The following is a 21,550-nucleotide window of genomic DNA, read 5'->3' as shown; positions in this document are numbered from 1 at the left end:
ATCAGTCGTTGTTCAGACGGCAACGCAGTGCCTGTGTTTATTTTGTTTTATGATGCAAAGAATAATGGGATGGCGCCCATCGTGGTCCCGTTACTTTGCGCTCAGCGAATTTGACAACTAGTTACGTGATTTTAGCTCCAGTATGGCTAGATTACCATTTTCGTAACTTGATTTAGCATTTTTTTTTGTTATTTTTATTATTTTTTGTCTCGGAGTTTTAGTTCATTCCACATGACATTTTTCTAGCCTATTCTAATTAAAAGTAATGTTCATAATTTAGTAAAATATACATTTTTTAATAATTATTTAAATAATTCACTCAATTTTATTTAGCTTTACTTTTTTTAACATCTGGTGGCATTGCCCGCGATTGCCGGTGTTGTTGGTGTTCTTCTGCTTTCGGCAGTCAAATCTCTCTCTCGCTACTGCAGAGTTGCCTAGCTTTGGATATAAAAATGCACTAAATGCCCATTTAAAGAAAATAAAACACGAAATTTTTATTGTGTTACTTAAAGAACTTTGTATGCGTGACAAATTGTCTGTAGAATGTGCGTTTTTTTAAATAAATGTGTTATGCTTATGTACAATTTAATTTATGAGTTTTTTTTGTTAAGCGGCACTCTTTTATTAAGAGAACGACTTTTTTGCTATATTTGAAGTTATGTAACTAGATAAGGTACTCTTTTTGTAAAAACGTCAGTATGGTTTCTTTAGTATTTTCTGGTATTTTGTTGCTTATTTTTATTATGAATACACCTTTTGATGCTCTATGTCTCACTAAGGATTGATGACCGGAAGAAACGATTACACCTCTATGGTTTTAATTCGCATTCAATAAATTCAAAGGCTTTTTAAAATGTGTAAAAAGGTTTTCAATCTTAAGAAGAGTTGAGAGAGGGGCATTTAATATTTTTGCATAGCCTTAAATGGAGCCAAAAATTAAATTCGCACTTTCAAATTATCAAACTTTATAGCAGTAAAAAAATTTTCACACTAAAATCTTCTCAGAGTGGCCTTTTTTAAACTTCTTTTGTATAATAATACAGTTTTTTTTTAACCTAAAGTTTCGCTAGCTTTAAATTAAAAACAAAAAGAAACAAACACCAAACTTAAAAATTGTCGCATTTTCGGTATAAAAAAGCACTAAATTTATTGCGAAGAGCAAATGGTTGGCAACTCAGCAAACGTGACGTCACGGACGCTCTGATGGGCGCAATCTTGTTTCTATCATTCTTGATTTTGTTTCATATATCACAAACACAACCTCAGTTTTTTCGTAAGGGGGCGTCCATAAATTACGTGAGGTGTTTTTTTATATTTTCTGTCCCTCCCTCCCCCCCTGGTGAGATGTCGTGAGATTTTATTCAACCGCCTCCCCCATCCCCCAATCTCACGTGAGATTTTTCAAAATGTGGGTTTCTTATGTAAACGCGTTGGATTGTTATTGTAAAAAGAAAAAAAATTTGCTCCGTGCTTTTATTTACGACTATTTAAGACTAGTAATCAATATTGCTGAGAGTTATAAGTGTAATAAAAATTTAACAATAGAAGACTTAAATCGTAACTACTGCGATTAAAAAAAAATATCTACTCTAATTCAGTCCATGGAGAATCATGCGCGGTTTCAAGAGAGACTATTGGGACCAACATGTCCATATGATTTTCAGTAAAATCATCTGCTCCTTCAACTTCGTTCTGATCTATCCACTCTAAGCCGTTGACGCTTGCGCACAGTAACTCATTAGCTCGTCTTGTGACAATCCGTGAGGGTCGCACTTTGCGGAACATACGCGCTTGCTTAGCTCGTCATGTTCTTTAAAGTCCGAAATTGTCAAACGTCCATCAACCTGAGTGATAGGGTATTGAGGTGGCAGAAAACGGTCGTGAAGAATCGTATGCAGATCACTCCGGCGGGCGCTGCAGCACTTAGGTCAAGCTCCATATGCAGCTTAGCAATCTGTTTCTTCATAGTATCTTGTGCTGGAGTGGGACGTACGTTAGATGGTGTAGTGCTCGACATAGCTTCATCCACATCATCGCTGATCACAAGAAGCTGATTTTGAATTATGTGAAAACAGTGAAGGGAATGACCGCGCTAATATTTTGTAGTTATGATTTCAGCATATTTTATCAAGAATTTCACTGTTTCAGTTTTTTTTTTATGCTATTAAATGTAACAATAAACTTTATATAAAAAAAGTATTTTCTTAAAAACATATATATTTACTGGATAACTCATTTTAAATTAGTAAGAGCATGAACTGAGTCGAGTAAAACATTTACAATAATAAACAAAGAAGGTTGAAACCTGTCCGTGTGTCGCTGCCACTCAGCTCGTACGCTCTTGTTCATTGAGTCGCGCGTTCGGCTGATAGTGGCGCGAAAACAAACGACGGGCTACACTGATTCACAAATTCAGATTAAATTGAGCTATTTACTATAAAACAAATATGGTGGTTTGACAGTAGTAATGTACATATAACGTCGAAGTATGAATGAAATTATTTTCTTTCGAACGAATTAGTGAATGATCTTAGTCATACTACGATTACGCTTAGTTCCTTTAAAACCCTTGAGAGCCGTTTAACGGTCTGAAGTTGGTCACAGCTCTGAATTATGCACACCACATTTGCAGTTAGTTCTCAAAGTGATTCTCTACTTCAATCAAAGTAAACTAAAATTGTGTCCCTCTATCATGAATTTTAGGAATAACGTCACTGCTTTGAGTCTCTCTAATTGTTGTCTGAATTCAGCTCAATGACCCTGTATTTATTAATACTAGAAGGAGTGTAGACTATTTATCTAATTTCGAATTATAAACCGAAAATTCTTATTTTCTATTTTCAGTATTTCAATGGGGTGACTTGTGGAACTGTGCTCTCCTGAACCCGGGACCAAAAGGTAAATAATTCAAACTTATTACAAATCCATAGTGCCAAACGATTTATTCTGTGAACGTGGTCCGTGATCCGTGTAGCGTTTGGAATTTAATGCAATTCAACTATTAAAAGTACCGCGTGAGGAACTTGTTCTTATCTCTCCTAAAACCAGTGTGTACTTTTCAAAAATTTTATAGGATCTTTGATTTCGACAGAACTGAGATCTTCCAAATCATCAAAGGCTTGTCTACCTTAATGGTGAGTCTGGATAGAGCAGGACTGTGGCACAAAAGGTGCAGTGTCATCTCTCTTCCTCAACTACTTAGAGAACTTCTGCAGAAATTATGTGCTCAGGCTGTGCTTATCTCGTTCTAGCAGAAATTCTGTACGTTTAGCATTGAGAGTCGGCCACAGTTGCCGGACGAGAGTTATAAGAACAGATGCGAGGGCCTTGTCTACTCTTTTAATGTTCGCGTCCTTCTCAAGGGCACTCCACCATATGGCAATACCGTTGTAGAAAATTGTTCTAATTACTGTCAGTGTGCTATTTTGGGCTACAACCCCATTTTTTCCCAATCAGCCTGCCGCTACGTGGTCGTAGCTTTGCGTACTCTATCTGCGACTGTAAGCCCCCGATTTAGTTTCCTATCCAGTACAAATCCTAGATATTATATTATATTTAGCCCTTTCTGTTATTCCATGAGATTTTCTCCCTAGCATTTGTTTAAGAGCAGCTGTTTTATGTCCTCTGCTCAACAGTATCAGCTCCGTTTTTTCCGGATTTACTTCTAGGCTTCGACTTGTGCACCAAGATCACACAGTCTTTGGAAGGTGTGAAATGAAATTATCTTACCTCTCATTTTTTCAAGTTCTTGAAGAAGAATATTGACGGCCAGATTCCACAGAAGTGGAGAGATTATCACACCCTAGGGTGTACCCCTGGCCGTACTTAAATAAAGTATTATACATATATAAGTACATTCAAACATCTTTCCCAGAAAATATTAGTTAAATAAGCCACTATTTGTCTACAATCGATCATCAAGTACTCATCAGCAGATATTAGAAATAATAACAGAGCACGAAAACAAAAATGATATAATAGTCAAATGCATCAATTAAAGTCTACGAATTATGCACGCAATGTTCATTAATTAAAAAAAGCAATTATTTTCCCAAATATATGTAAAATTTATATTGACTGATCGCTTTTTGCTCATTTCCGTTAAATACCGCGACTGCTATAGAGACTGATGTGGTACATGCCTACTAAGGCATGTGGTTTGTTATTCAAATCGGTTTTAATAAATTATTTTTATTTTCTTTAAAAAACTGTTTACAAAATGTATGAGCTCAATTAGTGTAGGTAGTACATTTATTTTTCTTTGCGAAAATGTGTATTATGTACTCTTAAATATTTCGCATAACACAGAAAGAGCACAAATACATAAAGAATATAAATTAATAGCAATAATAAATAATGCGTTCATATTTACCTTTCAAATCACTGTCAAAATTACTAATATCTTTACGTATGTATGTATGCATGTAAATATCGCTTGTTTCCTGTAAGAATGTCATAACTCAAAAAGTGAAAAATTTGAGAAAACCGACTTTAAAGATTTTTCAACTTACTATGTTGCCCTAAGTAAAAATAAATACAGATTTCCTTTTATTTATTTATTTTTTTGTGTGCGAAGCATACCGAAACCCTGGCGGCCAATTTTGCATACCAAACGAAAAATGTTTTTTTTTATTAAGATACAATATTTACCCAGCAGACTAGCGATTTGTTTAGGGCGAATTCATACAAGGTGGTAGCAGTGCTACAAAAATTAAATTCACATGGCGAGTACAAGGATGATAGATACCAGGCTGTTGTTGTTGTTGTTATAGCAGCATTAACATTCCCCATACTTACATACGGGGAATGCTGCTGGAGTGACAGTCCTTGGCCTGATATAAATCCGGGTCGTTTGGATAACGTAGAACCGACTGTCATGGAAACGACTAAGTTTGCTCGCTAAGTATGGTGAAAAAAAAATGTGGGGGGAACTTTGAATTCTACGTCATTCGTTTTGTGATTCTCAAAATTTGGCTTTAACTTTGACTTAGTTAATTTCGAAAATCAAAGACCTAACTATAATAAAAACCGCGTTCTCTAATATCTTGGAGGACTTAAACACTTGGTCAAAAATATCCGGAGCTAATCTGTCTGTTAACAAAAGCACATCTTTCCATATCTGCAGGAAACATAAATGCGTCTTCCCTGCCCTTTCCCTTTTTAACTCTCCAATCCCCCATACTAATAGTTTAAAAATATTAGGCATTATATTTGATAAGAGATATACGTTCAAAGATCATTGTGAATATGTTAGACTAAGCTTATTCTCTAGACTTAATATTGTAAAATACCTCTCATCCAAACATTGTCTAGTACACATAAGAACTCTTGTCAATATAACAAAAGCCATAATACTTTCAAAAATCGATTTCGGACTCGCAATATACGGACACTGCGCCAGAAGACATATCAAACGCCTACAAACACCATACCATGCTGCGGCCAGGAGAAGTATCCGCGCTTTCCCCACGTCTCCAATAAAGGTAATTTTAGCCGAAGCAGGACTGCCAGCTATTTCGCAAAGAACAATGAGCAACTCAATGATGCTAATCCCAAAAATGCTTCACTGCAGAAACAAGTTGCTGTTTTCATACGTTGAATCAGAATGGCTTCAAAAAGACAAGTCCAAGTCACCATCAGCAATATCGCGCATTTTAAACTTATTCAAGAACCTCGACATTGTTTCTGTACCAACGCTCTCAGCAATCGAAACGCATCCGCAGTGGTTGGATCGTAGATCTAGCTTCATCACCAATTTATTAACATATCCAAAATCCTCTACCAGCCCCAACAAATACAAACAACTCTATAACAAATTTGTTGAACCTCTTAGAGGTAACTGGGAGTTTATTTTTACAGACGGATCGAAGTCTGACACCAGCACTACTTTTGCAGTGACAAACGAGCTTGGTGGTTTGATTTCGGCCGCTGCAATGCCAACATATTGCTCGATATTTACAGCTGAAGCAGCTGCAATATTTGAAGCGGTACGGTTTGCCTCCAGTAGTGGAAATAAATATCTGATATGTACTGATAGCAAATCCACATTCGAAGCCATTGCTAACCACATCAACAACACCCCACTAATTGAAAAAATTCGCAAAATACTTCTAAAGCATAAGGATACTATAAAAATTATGTGGATACCAGGTCACGCTGGTATTCGCGGGAACGAGAAAGCTGACGAACTTGCCAAAGAAGCTTCCAGACAACCGTTACATCTATCCGAACACTTCATCGATAAAGACATTAAGAAGCTCGTAAAAACATATATTCAGAAATGTTTCGCTAGCGATTGGTGTAGCTATCATCACTGCTACAAAAATTACAACCCTAATGGGGAAACTCCGATATATCCATCTAATGTATCATGCGGCAAACTCAAAATATTTGTTCGCCTTAAAATTGGACACACACTCACCACACATGCACACCTTTTAAAAGGCTCCACAAAACAAACCTGCTCCTTTTGCGGCTCTACCGATAACACCGTTCTTCACCTTCTGGACGAATGTGCTGGACTCAAACAAATAAGAACCTCCATTTTTAACAATACCAAACCATCATCCTACCTAAAGCTTCGCGATATCGATAGTATTAACATCATTTATAAATTAATTTATCTGTGTAAGATATCTACTTAACCATTATTTTTTCTTGTATATATCATATTACTTTTATTATATGTATGTAAACAATCCTTGTTGGACATGGTACAAATGTTCGTTAGTGAATACACGGGCGTACATCTATGCGCTTGTTAGTACGAATGAACATGAGTACCATCAGTCATGCATTTGCCAATAACTTTAAATATTTTTAAATCCTATTAGACTATTTTTTCCTTTTAGCAATAAGCCGAAGGCCCTGGTAGCCAGCGCTGTAATATTATAAGTGTAATAATTATTAATTAGTTGTTACTCTTTCAAATAAATAAATAAATAAATAAATAAATAAAAAAATAATTTTGTGCAACACAAAACGAATGACGTCAGCAAATATGTCAAATTCGCTCAGAGCCGAATAACAGTCTGCTAGGTAGTACACCTCTAAAAATCTTTTCACTATGAGGCAAGTACTATGTTTTTGCTATTTCCTGAATTGCATGTCCAATTGAGCTGATTACTTTCTAGGGATTTCACAACTTCCTCGAGCTTCAATCAAAATGGCGACAAAACAATCGCAGATTGACACTCAAACCGCCAAAACGAAAGAAAAACCTAGCAAGGAAGTATTCAATTCGGTCCGGGCCAAACTTTAGACGCGCACATTTTGGTAATACTTAATTCTAATAGCTTTATTAGACGAATTACTCTATTGGAAAATTTATAATTATTGCAAATGGTGTAGAACGTCAATCATATTTGACACTTGTGATAAGCAAGGTCAATATAAAGATTTCAATTACTTAAAATAATTTTTTTTATTTACCGAATTGGTTGATTAATTTTGTGTCACCTTGTATAGAATGTAGGCATTATTTCATTCGATTTCAAAAATTTGTTTGTCCAGAACAGAGAAAATGCAATCACAGTACAATTACTTGTATAAATACATTCCTGAGTAATTGTAATTGGTAATGAATTCCTTCAGTCCACAACAATGGAATCGATTCCTTCTTCAATTCTTTAGAAGTATTTTTTTCTTTCAATTCCATAACAAGAAATTGCATTTTGGTGTTGAATTACTTGAAGGAATTGATTACTTCTTCAATTCTTTAGAAGTAATTTGTTTTTAATTCCATTACAAGAAATATCATTTTGTAATTGGAATTAATTGTGTGCTAGTAATGTAATTTTTTTTCGAAGTGTTTTGAAAAGGTTTACTACAAACAATCGTTTTCCTTTTTACTTGAATACTGGAGTACTTGCTTTTTTTCAACTCTTCAAAGTAATCGATAATGTGAAAGTTCAAAGTTACGAATGTGAAATGGAAATTTTTGTGCTTTTCAATGATCAAGATCGAAATTTTTGCAACTTATTTCCCAGCAAACAAAATTAAATACGAATAGTTAAATGGCAACATTTATTTTGTAAAATTAACAAAAGACAATAAATTATAAAAAAGAGAAAATATAATAGTTTTTCTCTATATCACTTCAGGTAATATGCGTTTGATTTCATTTGATCAGCACTTCGAATTTGTGGTTGGAGAGCGCAAGGCGTCATTTACAATCCTGCAAATGAAAGCAATCTCTCAATTGCCACGTTGAAGGAGGAGGACAACGGTGTATGCACATTTCTCAATGTTTTTCCTAGTCGCGGTAATTCCTTTAATTTCTTTAAGTTATTAAAGAAAGGATCGACAATGTTTGTGCAAGTTGACTTCTCGTTCAAGGGGTAAACATCCGTAGTTGGCTCTGAAATATATATTTATAATACACTGAAACAGATAGAGATATCTGAACTCTAAATCAAAACAATTTTCTTTGTCGCCAAAGTCGTAGAAATAGTCGATTTTTGGTTGAAACAGTTTGTCGACTTCGCTGCCGGCAGAAAAATAGGTTGCGCTCTCAATTCCTTTCAAAATACTTCGAGCACATAAACAAACACAAAAACATTACCAGCACATACAGGCAGATAGGGAGCGATACCAAGAGTGGGTGAGTTTTATGAAGTCGTTATGAAGATACACGCATTCGCTCAAAAGTGCGCATAGTAACGCCCATTTTTTTTTTAATTTTCCTTGGGTCGCTTTCCTTATTTGTAAAAATATGAGTAATTTTGCTTCATTTTTAACTGAGATATCCTCTTTTTCTTTTTCAAAAATTACCGTTATATGGGAAGGTGGGAATGATCAATGACCGATTTCTCCCATTTTCAATACCAAACTACCTGCGACAAAGGGTATTATGTGAACCAAGTTTCATTGAAATAATTACATAATTTAAATTTTTGGACGAGTTATCGTGCACGTGGACAGACGGACGAGCGAAATCGGCTTCGACATTTTGGTATTTATTTTGCATGTCTACAAGTATATCTATCTCGATTCCCTTATTTGATGTTGCATGCATACCTACAACCGTTATGTGCATAAAATTGTAATAAAGACACATCAGCTGCTCTAGTAACATCACCTTATATGAATTCGTGTTCGTAAATATTATAAATATATTTTTAGTACCTTTCAAATGTTCATGGTTTACATCTCGTACACTCGAAATTTTTATTTCTCTTTTGATTCACTTTCATTTTCCGCAAAATGCTTTGATTGCGGGAATGACTGCCTTTGTTGAGGATATGCCATGGCAAGCGCATTTCAAATACGCTTTTGCTTACATTAAAATTTACATTTATTTTACATTTTATTGGAAATTCATAAACAAACTTGAATAACGAATTATTAAGTTCGTACGCGTATACATGTAGGTGTATGTATATGCAGTTCGCTTAGCAGTAAAAGCGACTAGTTCTAAACTAGTTAATTCCCAGTTTGCTTGTGAGATTCTTTCTTTTTTCAATTCTAGGGAAAGTGCCTTCCTTAATGTCTTAGGAAGTGTCAATTGCCAAGCAATCCATCAGTTTTATGTCAGTTAATGCATTAGTTAGCCGGAGTACTAGTGATGTACCAGTCCCTAAATTAGTTTATATGTACGTAGTAGTACATCTGCCCGAAAAATTCTAAATTTACTTTTCTTAGTATATATAATAGGACTATGAATAAGTTCCTTGCGGTTTTACAACAGATGGCGTAACTTGATTATTATTCCATCGATCCACATTTCCAAACATTCATTGGAGAGCTACTGTCGTAAGGCACAAACGTCAGTATAAGTTTTTTATTTGAAGCGTAAACAACAATATTTTTACCACACTTGAAAATGTCGAATTTCGTGCCAAATAATGTGTTTTTGCGGGGAATTCTTCTTCATTATTTTAATATGAAGAAAAAAGCAGCCGAAAGTCATCGTATCTTGGTGGAAGTTTATGGTGAGCATGCTCTAGCTGAGCGAACGTGCCAGAAGTGGTTTGCACGCTTTAAAAGTGGTGATTTTGGCTTGGAAGACGAAGAACGCGAGGGTGCGCCGCCAAAGTTCATGGATACCGAATTGGAGGAATTGCTCGATCAAGATCCGGCTCAAACGCAAGAAGAGGTTGCAAAAACTTTGGGAGTTGATCAATCAACCATTTCCAAACGTTTAAAAGCCATGGGAATGATCCGAAAGGTAGGCCATTGGGTGCCGTATGAATTGAAGCCAAGAGACGTTGAACGCCGTTTTATGGCATGCGAACAACTGCTTCAACGGCACAAAAGAAAGGGTTTTTTGCATCGAACTGTGACTGGCGATGAAAAGTGGGTCCATTACGACAATCCAAAACGTCGGGCAACGTATGGATACCCTGGCCATGCTTCAACATCGACGTCGGCGCAGAATATTCATGGCCTGAAGGTTATGCTGTGTATCTGGTGGGACCAGCTGGGTGTTGTGTATTATGAGCTACTGAAACCGAATGAAACGATTACGGGGGATGTCTACCGATGACAATTGATGCGTTTGAGCCGAGCACTGCGAGAAAAACGGCCGCAATACGCCGATAGACACGACAAAGTTATTTTGCAACATGACAATGCTCGGCCACATGTTGCACAAGTGGTCAAAACATACTTAGAAACGCTCAAATAGGATGTCCTACTCCACCCGCCGTATAGTCCAGACCTTGCGCCATCCGATTACTATCTCTTCCGATCGATGCAACATGGCCTGGCTGACCAGCACTTCCGTAATTACGATGAAGTCAAAAAATGGATCGATTCGTGGATTGCGGCAAAACCGACCGAATTTTTCACAAAGGGAATCCGTGAATTGCCAGAAAGATGGGAAAAAGTAGTAGCAAGCGATGGACAATAATTTGAATATTAAATTTGTAACCATTTTACGTCAATAAAGTTTCAAATTTCGAAAAAAAACCGCACGAACTTATTCATAGTCCTATTAGTATTACTTATAACTGAGTTCGTCATAGAATAGTTGCGAATACAAGCCGCCACTACGACCTCGAAACATTTACTACCACTGCACCCAAGTGAACTCGAAAAAAGTGCTGCCCAACTCAAATGCCAAATTTTGATGCTTCAACACCAGCTGACACGAAGTAAAGAACCAAATTATAGTTTAAAAAATATTAAATGGAAAAATACCTCAAATGCGGCGAAAAACCTTGAGAAGTGTCTTTAATCCTTTGGAAATGGATGACTCTTTGTAAGGAAAATTCTTGCTTGTTAAAATATATAGTTTTAGAAGTTTTAGTTCTCACATTTGTAAACAATTTTCGATAGAATAAATCAGCATTTATGTAAGTGTTTGAGGTGCTAAAAGAGGAGTATCGCGAGGTCGTCATCGATGAAGGCGATGCATAAACTGGCTTTGATGCTAAAATTGTTTTACAATCTCATACAAGCAAAATTTTAACACATTTTTTTCAAACAAATTCAAAATATATTTTTATTAAATTTAAAAACTCTTGTTTTACGTATTTACCAAATTTTTATAAATTTGCTAAAATAAAATTCTTAAAAAAATCTACGAAATGCCGCTAAGAACGAGTTCAGTGCTGCCATTCTACGAATTTCGAATTTACAATGGTAGCCATTCGAACTTAATGATAGGTTTTTCATAGAATGTATGAAAATTGTACTACGATGGATTTAGTGATTCCCAGAATGTAAAATCTTTGTTAAATAATTTTTGGCAAATTTCTTTCGCTCTTAAGCGTTTTACGCCCGTAGTGGCCATGTTTCCTAAGCAAATTTCCTTGTGTTACAGAGTTGTCTATTTTTGTATCTGCTTCAGTTGCTAATTTTGCAGCACTTGTATGGGGGATTTTCTTAACTTTTTGTAATAAATAATAAAATTCATTCGACTCGGCGAAAATTTAGCGATATCCCGGCTTACTTATAAAAATAATTATAAATTATTTGACATAAGGAAGAGAGCACCAGTAGCCAAGGCTTGTTGTATTTTTATACCGTGTGATGATATTGAAAATAGTTGTTATTGTTGCTTGATCGACAATCATATTAATATATCGAACGCTTTTCACAACCGAATTATGATCTCTCTCTCGCTCTCTGCTCAACGAACATCTGCTTACTGCGAGGAGACATTTTGATAATATCGAGTCAGGACAAAAATAAACTTATGAGAAACGAGTTTTCGGTGAATTCCACAATTTTAAGGCACGAACTCTAAATTAAACACCGAATATGCCATAATTTGAATGACAAAATAATTCATTTATTATTTTGAGCCACTGTATGTATGAAGGCGGCTCAATAAGTACCCATGTTTGATGGCAGAGGGCGTTCCTGAGAGCAGTGGTGTGAGCTGCCATCTATCAAATGACGACAAAACAAATTTCAGACTGATTGGTAGGTTAGTTTCGATTTTGCAGCTATTCGAGTATGAAGTGTTTCGTGATTTTCGCTAAGATGGAAAAACAGCAGTATCGTTCGGTAATTCGCTTTTTGTTTTTGGATGGGAAAAAATGGGAGGAAATAAAAGCAAAGTTGGATGCTGTCTACGGGGACGTTTCGCCATCTATGATCACAGTTTGTTATTGGTTCAACGAATTTAAACCTGGGCAAAAATCTGCTTTTGATGAAGAGCGATCAGGACGCCCAGCACACGTGGTTATCGAAGAAATCATTCAAAAAGTCAATGACATGAATCTCGCTGATCGACGAACGAAAGTGCGCGAAGTAACAGAGGCCATAGGTGTGTCGACTGGAACGGATGCGGCTGTTAATTTCGTAGCAGTCTTTGGAGCCATTTAAGGAGATCCGAAGGAATTCTTGCGTCGAGTTGTCAAATCAAAAACAAAGTAACAATCAAAACAATAGATTTCTCCCGGTGAATCTGCTCCAAAGAAGGCGAAGACAGTTCCATCGGCCGGAAAGGTCATGGCGATGATGATTAAAAAAATTGTTATTGGAGCGCTATCACAAAAAATTGAAGGAGACACGGCCGCATTTGGCGAAAAATAAGTTGCTGTTTCATCACGATTTTAACACGAAAATTCTAAGCATGGAAATGTGCTGGGACGATTCTTCTTCTTAATTAGCGCGAAGAATCTTCTTACGTGATTTTGGCCGAGTTTAATAAAGCGTGCCAGTCGTTTCTTTCTCGTGCCAGCAGCTGGTACTGCATCGAATATTTCCAGAATCGGAGCGTTTATATCCATTCGAACGGCATGACTCAGCCAACGTAGCCGCTGGATCTTTATTCACTATGTTATGTCTATGCCATCGTAAAGTTCATACAGTTCATCGTTCCATCGCTTGCGATATTCGCCGTTGCCAACGTGCAAAGGTCCAAAAATCTTGCGCAGAATCTTTCTCTCAAACACTCCATGCGTCGCTTCATCGGATGTTGTCATCGCCCACGCTAATGCGCCACACGTTAGGACGGGCATGATGAGAGCTTTGTAGAGTGTTAGTTTTGCTCGTCGAGGAAGGATTACTACTCAGTTGCCTACTTAGTCCAAAGTAGCACTTGTTGGCAAGTGAGATTCTACATTGGATTTCCAGGCTGACATTGTTATAGGTGTTAATGTTGGTTCCTAAATAAAAAAGTCTTTTACAGCTTCGAAATCATAACCGTCTTCAATGACGTTGGTGCCGGTACGCGAGTTTCGCGCCGACTGTTTGTTTGATGACAGGAGGCACTTCGTTTTGTCTTCGTTCACCACCAAACTCATTCGCTTTGCCTCTTTATCCAGTTTGGAGAAGGCAGAACTAACTGCATGGTTGGTAAGGCCAAAATGATGTCAATATCATCGGCATACGCTAACAACACTACAATTGCAGTCTAGCCACTCACACAGATGACTTGCAAGTCTGACGGACACTGTATCGTTTTCAGGAAGTACAGCTCAGCCATCATAGGTGCTGTGGATGCCACTTGCACACTGTTGATTAAAGAATTTACCATTAGTCAAGCTAGTCAAAATTGTAATCAAAACAGGGCTTATCGAATCTCAACACATATGACCGAAATAGGACATGGAACGCATGGGAGATGTGTACTCTAATGCCTTTGAAGTTCTTACAAGTAATTGCCTTAAAGAGGAGTATACAGAAAAGCTGGGTGCGTCTTGTTGAAGTTTACATTACATCCTTAGTTAGGTGTTTGGCTGAGCTCCTCCTCCGATTTGTGGTCTGCGTCTTGATATTATTTGACAAATTGACGGACTGTAAGTTTCATACCGCCTCTGAATGGCAGATGGATCGCTATTAGAAAAAAAAACTTTTCTATCCCATTTCAGTTCATATTCTAAAATAATTTCTTTCTTCAGCAAATCAATTTTGTATATAAGGACGTAGGTAATAAGAATTTATTTACATTTATCAAAAGATTTTGGAAATTTTTCCTTTTTACGCCAATATCTGCTTGTGAAGAAATACACAGAAAAATACACGGGGATGCACTTCAATGAGCAGCTGATGGAAATTTTACAGCCGTACGCCATCAACGGAAGGACAATAAAAATATGTATTATAATTAAAGTTCTATAATTAAATAACCTTTGAGCAGCTACGGTAATTGATTGCTCGCTTTCAGTATTTATTAAAAAATGTATATTTAGCAGCATTCCTACAATTTATTCCACAACTACGAGTACGTGGCACATATCATTTTGAGAATTCAATGCTTAAAGCATTTCAAAGTCATGTGGCGTCAATGAATGGGCGAACAGCGAAAAACCACTGGAACCACATTCTACCGGAGCTAAAACAAAAAAGAAATAATTTTTAAAAGCATGTAATTACTGCATTAAAATATTTCTTTGTATAAACAATTAAACAATTAGTAGCGAACACCAAAAAATTCAAATAGCTTTTCAAAACAAAAAAAAAAACTTAGATATTTTTTTGTACGTCGTGGGTAATTATTGAAAATAAACGCACGCGCTTATTGAGACTACATGCTTGGAGCTGCTCTTCATATTAACTTTCTATTTATGCATATGTATGTGTGCATAATTATATGTAAACTCCCATACTATGTTTATTTTAACGGTACAGTGGTACAGTGGGTGGCCAAATTATGTTACTCTTAATTCATGTTTTTGTTTTTTAATTTTCAAAATATTAGCCTCAATCCATTTTCCGGTCCTTTTGTCGATTTTTAATAATTCCAAGGTGGTAACACTAATAATTTGGTAATTTTCACACTGTAAGAGGTGGCAATCTTGTATGTCGTTTCCTTTCTGTGTATGGCGAGTATGATACGAAAATGGTGAATAGTGTTTTACTCATATTTTTATTGTAAAACTTCTTGGTTTGAACTTGGTTTGAACTTCGAGCTTATGGACTTTTGAGGTCTCTACTCATCACAATACCTCATCCAAACTCAATTCCACTAGACTTGTTATAGTATCACATTTGAAGACAAAGAGTGCTTGAGGATCCGGGGACAGGTCGCAGAAACCAGAAGAATCAGTGCACCTACCATATCCCAATCTCGTGTACAAGGCTACATAATCTGCAGTGATCTGTGAAAATGCCCGTGAGCATTCTCAGTTTGTTCTTAGGGAGGGTTATGGACCTCCTCTTAATTTGGTACCAGCTCACGTCTCTTAGCCTTAGCTTTTCATTTTAAGCTTCTCCTTGATGGTGTGTTGAAATGTGTAGAAATGAAAGGCTAGCACCCTACTAATCACGAGACTATAGCTTCTTTACCCAATGCATCCGTTACATAATTTTACATCGTTCCCAGTTATACCTCTGTGTCCTGGGACCAATATGAGCCGGATGCGACTGTGCATTTCTAGCAAACGGTTTCTAGAAGTGATAGTTTCCTTAGGGCACCTGAATCGTTGCAAAGCAAATCATGAACTAGGAAAGGACTAGTAAAGTTGCCTCATCCTAAGCCCAATTAAAGAAAAAAATACTAAATAATAAAAAAGTTTATTAATTACAATAAAAAATGTAGTCAACATTATGGAAATGTGGCACCGAACACCTGCAAAGCAGGAAATAAAGAATTCACTAAATATTGAATTACAGGGTCCGGCACTCGAAGTGTAACCAACTTCAGACCGCTTGCGCAACTGATGCACGGGCATCAGCTGTCTGTTAGTTGGCTAAATGACAGTCCAGAGTATTGTTTATAAGCGCGCGGAAGCGTTTTGCAGAGAGTAAACGTGAAAAGAGAAAATCAGTTATGGATTTCAAGCTTAATAGTGTGACTGCCTTGTATGTGGCTGGAAAATCACAACCAGCGATTGTTCGTGAGCTCGAGCACCTTAAAGTAAATCAAGTTTTTATTTATCGCACCATTACTCGTTACAATGATACTGGTAGCATCGCGAAACGTCATGGAGGAGGTCATCAAAAAACTGCAACGTCACGTGAAATGGTTCAAAAGTGAAGAAGCGACTTGAGTGAAATCCCCGACAAAGTGTAAATCAAATAGCGAAAGAACTGAAAATATATGACTGTAGCATCCGCCGTATACTGAAAAATGATCTCAAAGTCAAGCCTTACAAGAACCCAAAGGTGCATGATCACACACCAAAGCAGCAACAAATCAGACTTGAGAAAGCGAGGGAGCTACTTCGCTTGGCTGAAAGCGGTAAATTTCCGAACTTTGTGTTTTCTAACGAAAAAATTTTTCAAATTGAGCAATTTGTAACCGCAGATGGGCGTTCTCCAATCGTTTTCGTCGAACCTGGCGTCAAGGTAAATGCGAAATATTATAGGGAAAGTATCCTAGAGGTTGCTTTGAAGCCGTGGACAGACAAACATTTTAGTGGCAGACCATAGACTTTTCAACAGGACTCGGCACCATTTCATAACGCTCGAGTGAGCCAAGAATGGCTAAAAGACAACGTTCCGAACTTCAAAACGTCCACACAATGGCTCTCAAATTCACCAGATAAAATCAGAAATTAATCTCTTTGGGCCATTTTGGAGAGCAAGGTCCACAATACTAGTAAAAGATTCACCAGTCTCGAGGCGTTGGAAAAACCATTGTCCGCGATTGGGCCAAAATACAGCAAGACACATTCGGGCAGCTTGCGATTCGTTTCTTGACCATCTCAAAGCCATTGTCAAGGCAAAGGGTGGTCATATCGAGCAAAAGTAAATTGATTCTTGATTTTGTATTATTTTCATCCATTTTTTACTTTGAATTGAATAAAAGTAATTTCACAAAGCAAAATTTGGAGTGCCGGACCCTGTAATTATATTTTTCATGTGCGTGACTACCATTTGGTAGTGCCCGGATTCGAATCTTCGGACATGAAATATCAAATGATAGAAACAGTTTTTTCTACCAGCGGTTGCGCCTCGGCCATCGGTTGGTAAACCTCCGAGTATATTTTTGCCATGCAAGAAGCTTCTCATAAAAAACCGTGTGCCGTTCGGAGTTGGCTTAAAACTGTACGTCCCTCCATTTGTGAAACATTATCGAGACGCACACCTCAAGTTGGAGGATGAACTCGGCTATGTACTACTGTGTCCAAAAAATAAGGTGACATTTGATTTTAAACTGCGCGCTTTGAAGGATTAGGAGAATTCTTTTTTTTTTTAGGTTGGTAGTACTGTGAGTGACATCTATGTCAAATTTCATGTGAAATATTCATTTACTGTTTGAGATACGCGTCGTTTTGTGAGCTGCTAAAAGTGAGTTTCTCGTTTTTTGCAATGTCGAAATTTGTTGAGCAAAGAATTTGCATTAAATTTTGTTTGCGGAATCAATTTTCGGATACGTTGAGGATGGTGCAGAAAGCCTTTGGTGATGAGGCTATGTCTAAAAAAAATGTTTACAAGTGGTATAGTGAGTTCCAAGCCGATCGTGAACGTGTCGAAGACGAAGAGCGTCCTGGGCGACCATCAACCTCAACTGACGAAGCTCACGTCCAACAAATCAAAGATTTGGTGTTGAAAAACCGTCGATTAACGATTAGAGACCTTGCTGATGATGTTGGCATATCGAAAGGCTCAGTCAATACCATTTTGAAGGATGTTTTGGGCCTCAAGCGCGTCAAATCTCGACTGGTACCGAAAACATTGAATTTTTTGGACTCGTAATTCGTGATCATTTCATCAAAAACTCAACCCATATCGTTCCGCAACCACCGTATTCACCTGATCTGGCACCGTGCGACTTCTGGCTGTTCAGCAGGCTCAAAAGACCGCTCCGGGGACACCGTTTTGACACGATAGAGGAGATTCAAGCCGCAACGAAGACGGAACTGAAGGCCATCCCGGAAAGTGACTACAACCAGTGTTTCGAAAATTGGAAAAAACGTTGGCATAAGTGCATTGTGTCGGGAGGGGATTACTTTGAAGGAGATGAAATTGATTTGGAAGAATAAATAAAGAATTTTCAAAATAAATACAATGTCACCTTATTTTTTGGACACAGTAGTATATAATATTTTTCATAAATATAAAATTATTTCTGTAAAAAAATATGTTTTTGTTGCTAAGCTAAAAAACCTATACGGATCAAGTAGTAGATTTAAAGCTTAAGAAAGCATCAAAGTTGTTTTTCAAATGGGTATAATAATTTGGCCACCTACTGTATGATTGTATATATATACAAAGTAATTAATATTTAGCGTCGGTAGTAGGAAAACTCCTCCACACGCCCCCTGATATCGATTGGTTTACTTAAAATTCCTGAGGAATTTTATGTTTACTAATTATATTACTAATTACTTGTTTTTGTTTTTTTTATATTGTGGTGTAAATTTGTATTTAAAAAAAATTTTATTTTAATTACTGCTAGCCCTCATTATGATTAAAAAAAAGAAATCATTGTTTTGTGAAATTCAGCTTTTTTATTTAAAAAAATTCCAGCATTTTTGCAAAATCATTCTGATCACTGTGCTTATGGTGCCACAACATCGCCTTGTATTTATAATCCACTTTGCATTAGTGTTTTTAAATTTTGGTTTATAAATATATCGCTATATTATTGACTTTAAATAAATAAAGAATTTTTTTTTACTATTTAGGCCACAAAAAAGTAATCATTTTTATGTACTAGTAACTAGACGATACCCGGCGTGCTTTGCGGCGCCTCGTTCTTATAATATTTTAATGGTTTTAAGTTTTATTTCAATGTGAGGGGATAAACTATTTCGAAAGTGCAGTGTGCAAAGTAAAGCAAAATCTGGACAAAAATGTAAATTTTTAGAGGTTGGGTGCATAGCTTTAATTGTTTATGGCTCTTTTAGGCGAGTGTGAAAAAATTTTAACATCAGAGCAAATCAGTTTTGATTCTTCCAAGGTAATGCTCACAAAACCTCATTTGTACTACACCTATGATTGCATTGATCTTTCGATTCCACCCTCGTATCGATATTTTTACTTATTTCTGGTATCGGATCATAGTAGGTAGGTAGGTAGGTGAAATGATTGGAGTGTCAGTCTGGCATTAAAGCGCCGATTTGCCTACAACAGGGAGATATCTGCTGTGGATGCAATGGAGAAGAGTGATGGGATTTAGCTTGGCGCACTACTCCAGACTGTAGAAGAAAGGGTTGCAAAGTGACCTTAGTCGTCTAGCTGCTAAACCCGGACATCTACAGAGAAAATGCTCTACAGTCTCTTTCTCTGAAAGGTCCCCACAGCTTCTGCAATGGGGGTTAAATGGTAACCTTAGATTTTCCGCGTATGTGCCGATCGTCCAGTGACCGGCAAACACAGCTACGAGTTTGGAAATTGAATGGCGAGAAGTCCAAAGGACTTTCTGAGTCCTTCGTATATTGTATTAGGGCCAAAGGGGTTTCGAAATAGCACATGAAGAAATGGAGCTCAATATTTTCTGCGCTTTCCTGAGAAATAATTTGTGCAGTTCCCCTTTAACAACTGTCAGGGGGATGCCGATGACCGGGTAGGAGGGGTCTGAGGCCAATTCAGTCCCCTTCCTGGCAGGCTCTCTAGGTTCCTATGGCCTGGAACACAGATTAGGCAAATGTTACCTGCACACCCAAGATATTCGATCTCCTCCTTACAGGAGTTTACTAATTTCGTTCTGCACCATGGCGTCGTCACAGCCTTAATCGCGGCTTGACTATCGGAGAAAATGTTAATATCTTCCTAACTCCCGCGTTCCCTAAACATTTTGCATGCCTGCAGGATCGCAAAGACTTCAGCTTGAAAAACACTAGCAGTATTCGGCGGTTTAAAGGAAATAGATAAATTGGCTGATTTAGAGAAATCCCCTGCTCCGACTCCCGATTCCATCTTGGAACCGTCAGTGAAGGCAGAGGTGCAAGCTTCGGTGCAGATTTTCCCCTCGATCCAATTCTGCCTATTTGGAAAGATTGTCCTAGCACGACCCTCAAACTCTTGTTTACGGATAGAGAGATATGTTCGAAGTTCGGAGATATGCGGTGTTAACAGCCTAAAAATGCTACCGGATCATAGTATGGAGTATTGAATAAATATGGGTAAAAAGTATCGCGAATTTTCAAGTATTTGGTAGGAAATTGAAATTATGAGAAACGGATTTTTTTAAATTTTTAATCTTGAGGGGACATGTTTATTTTTTTTATGTTTCCCATGTTTTTTTCAATTTTTCCAACTGGCTATGCTAAAAAAAAGCAATTTTTTTCAATATTTGCCTGATATATCATTTCTTTTCTGTTAATTATATTTCCTGCTTTCGACACCGTTACCGTTACCGTCACCGTAAATAAATAAATAATCGGCTCCAAATCTGCCGAATTCGTCTTGATAATTGTTTGACCTCACCGTCCATATTTCTTTTCCTTTGAATTTTTACTTAACTATTGCCTAAACGGTTTTAGCAAGGTTGGCATCAAGTGACTGTGAAGGCCCATCCAATATTTCAATCCCATTTTGCTGTTTCCACTCTACACATCTTCGACTTTGATGCTAGGGATCGTCGTCTTATTGTAAAATCCAAGGTTGACTTGTTCTTCCAAAGATCTTCGCATCAAAACTGCATTCAAATTGGGGATAAACGCAAATAAATGGCTGAATCCTTTTCCGGAGAAGCAGCCCCAAACATGAACCTTAACTGGATGTTTAACAGTTCGTTGAAGTTTTTGATTATCAGCAGCACACCACGACCGACGTATGCAACTATTCACCTAAAAGGGCAGATTAATCTCTTTATTTCGTTTGCTCAATTCGGTTCTGAACTTGCCTTAGTCCATGCAAGTCTTTTTTGAATGTGTGATAATGGGAGCAGCGGGGTTTTTTTCAATATTCTCCCGAATCATAGGCCTTCTGTGCGTAAACGTCCTCGCATCGTGTCTGTGGTTGCATTAATACCTTTTTGCATTAAAACTGCTTCAACTCCACTCAACGATAAGTTCGGCTTGGCCACACATAAATAAATGATCTTCTGATCTTACCTTGGAGACATACATATATTGTTTTTGGGCCTCGTCCGGGGAAGTCGTCAACGTTCCTAACTTCGGTATATCGTTGCACTCATTTACTTACGAACGTCTTCGACTGCTTCAAATATTTTGCTGCACGTGGCATATTTGGATCTTTAGGTTGTGTACCTGGGCACGCCGCTTGAAATCGTTTTTCATATGTTCTACTAATTTTG

General features: G+C 37.2%; 1 protein-coding gene across 3 annotated transcripts in view; it reads left to right on the top strand.

The window, feature by feature from the left end:
• The window catches only part of LOC129241860 (putative phospholipase B-like lamina ancestor), an 86,665-nt gene that overhangs the window by 53,617 nt on the left and 11,498 nt on the right, over positions 1–21,550 (top strand). For all 3 annotated transcript variants that reach the window (XM_054878400.1, XM_054878402.1, XM_054878401.1), the window contains exon 2: positions 2,848–2,901. The gene's annotated coding sequence lies outside the window, so the exon portion shown is untranslated. The remainder of the gene's footprint in view (positions 1–2,847; positions 2,902–21,550) is intronic.

Source organism: Anastrepha obliqua, chromosome 3 (genome assembly GCF_027943255.1).
Source record: "Anastrepha obliqua isolate idAnaObli1 chromosome 3, idAnaObli1_1.0, whole genome shotgun sequence".
NCBI classification, from domain to species: Eukaryota; Metazoa; Arthropoda; class Insecta; order Diptera; family Tephritidae; genus Anastrepha; species Anastrepha obliqua.
Note: the sequence above shows the minus strand (reverse complement) of the source record. Positions and strands in the feature narration are given on the sequence as shown.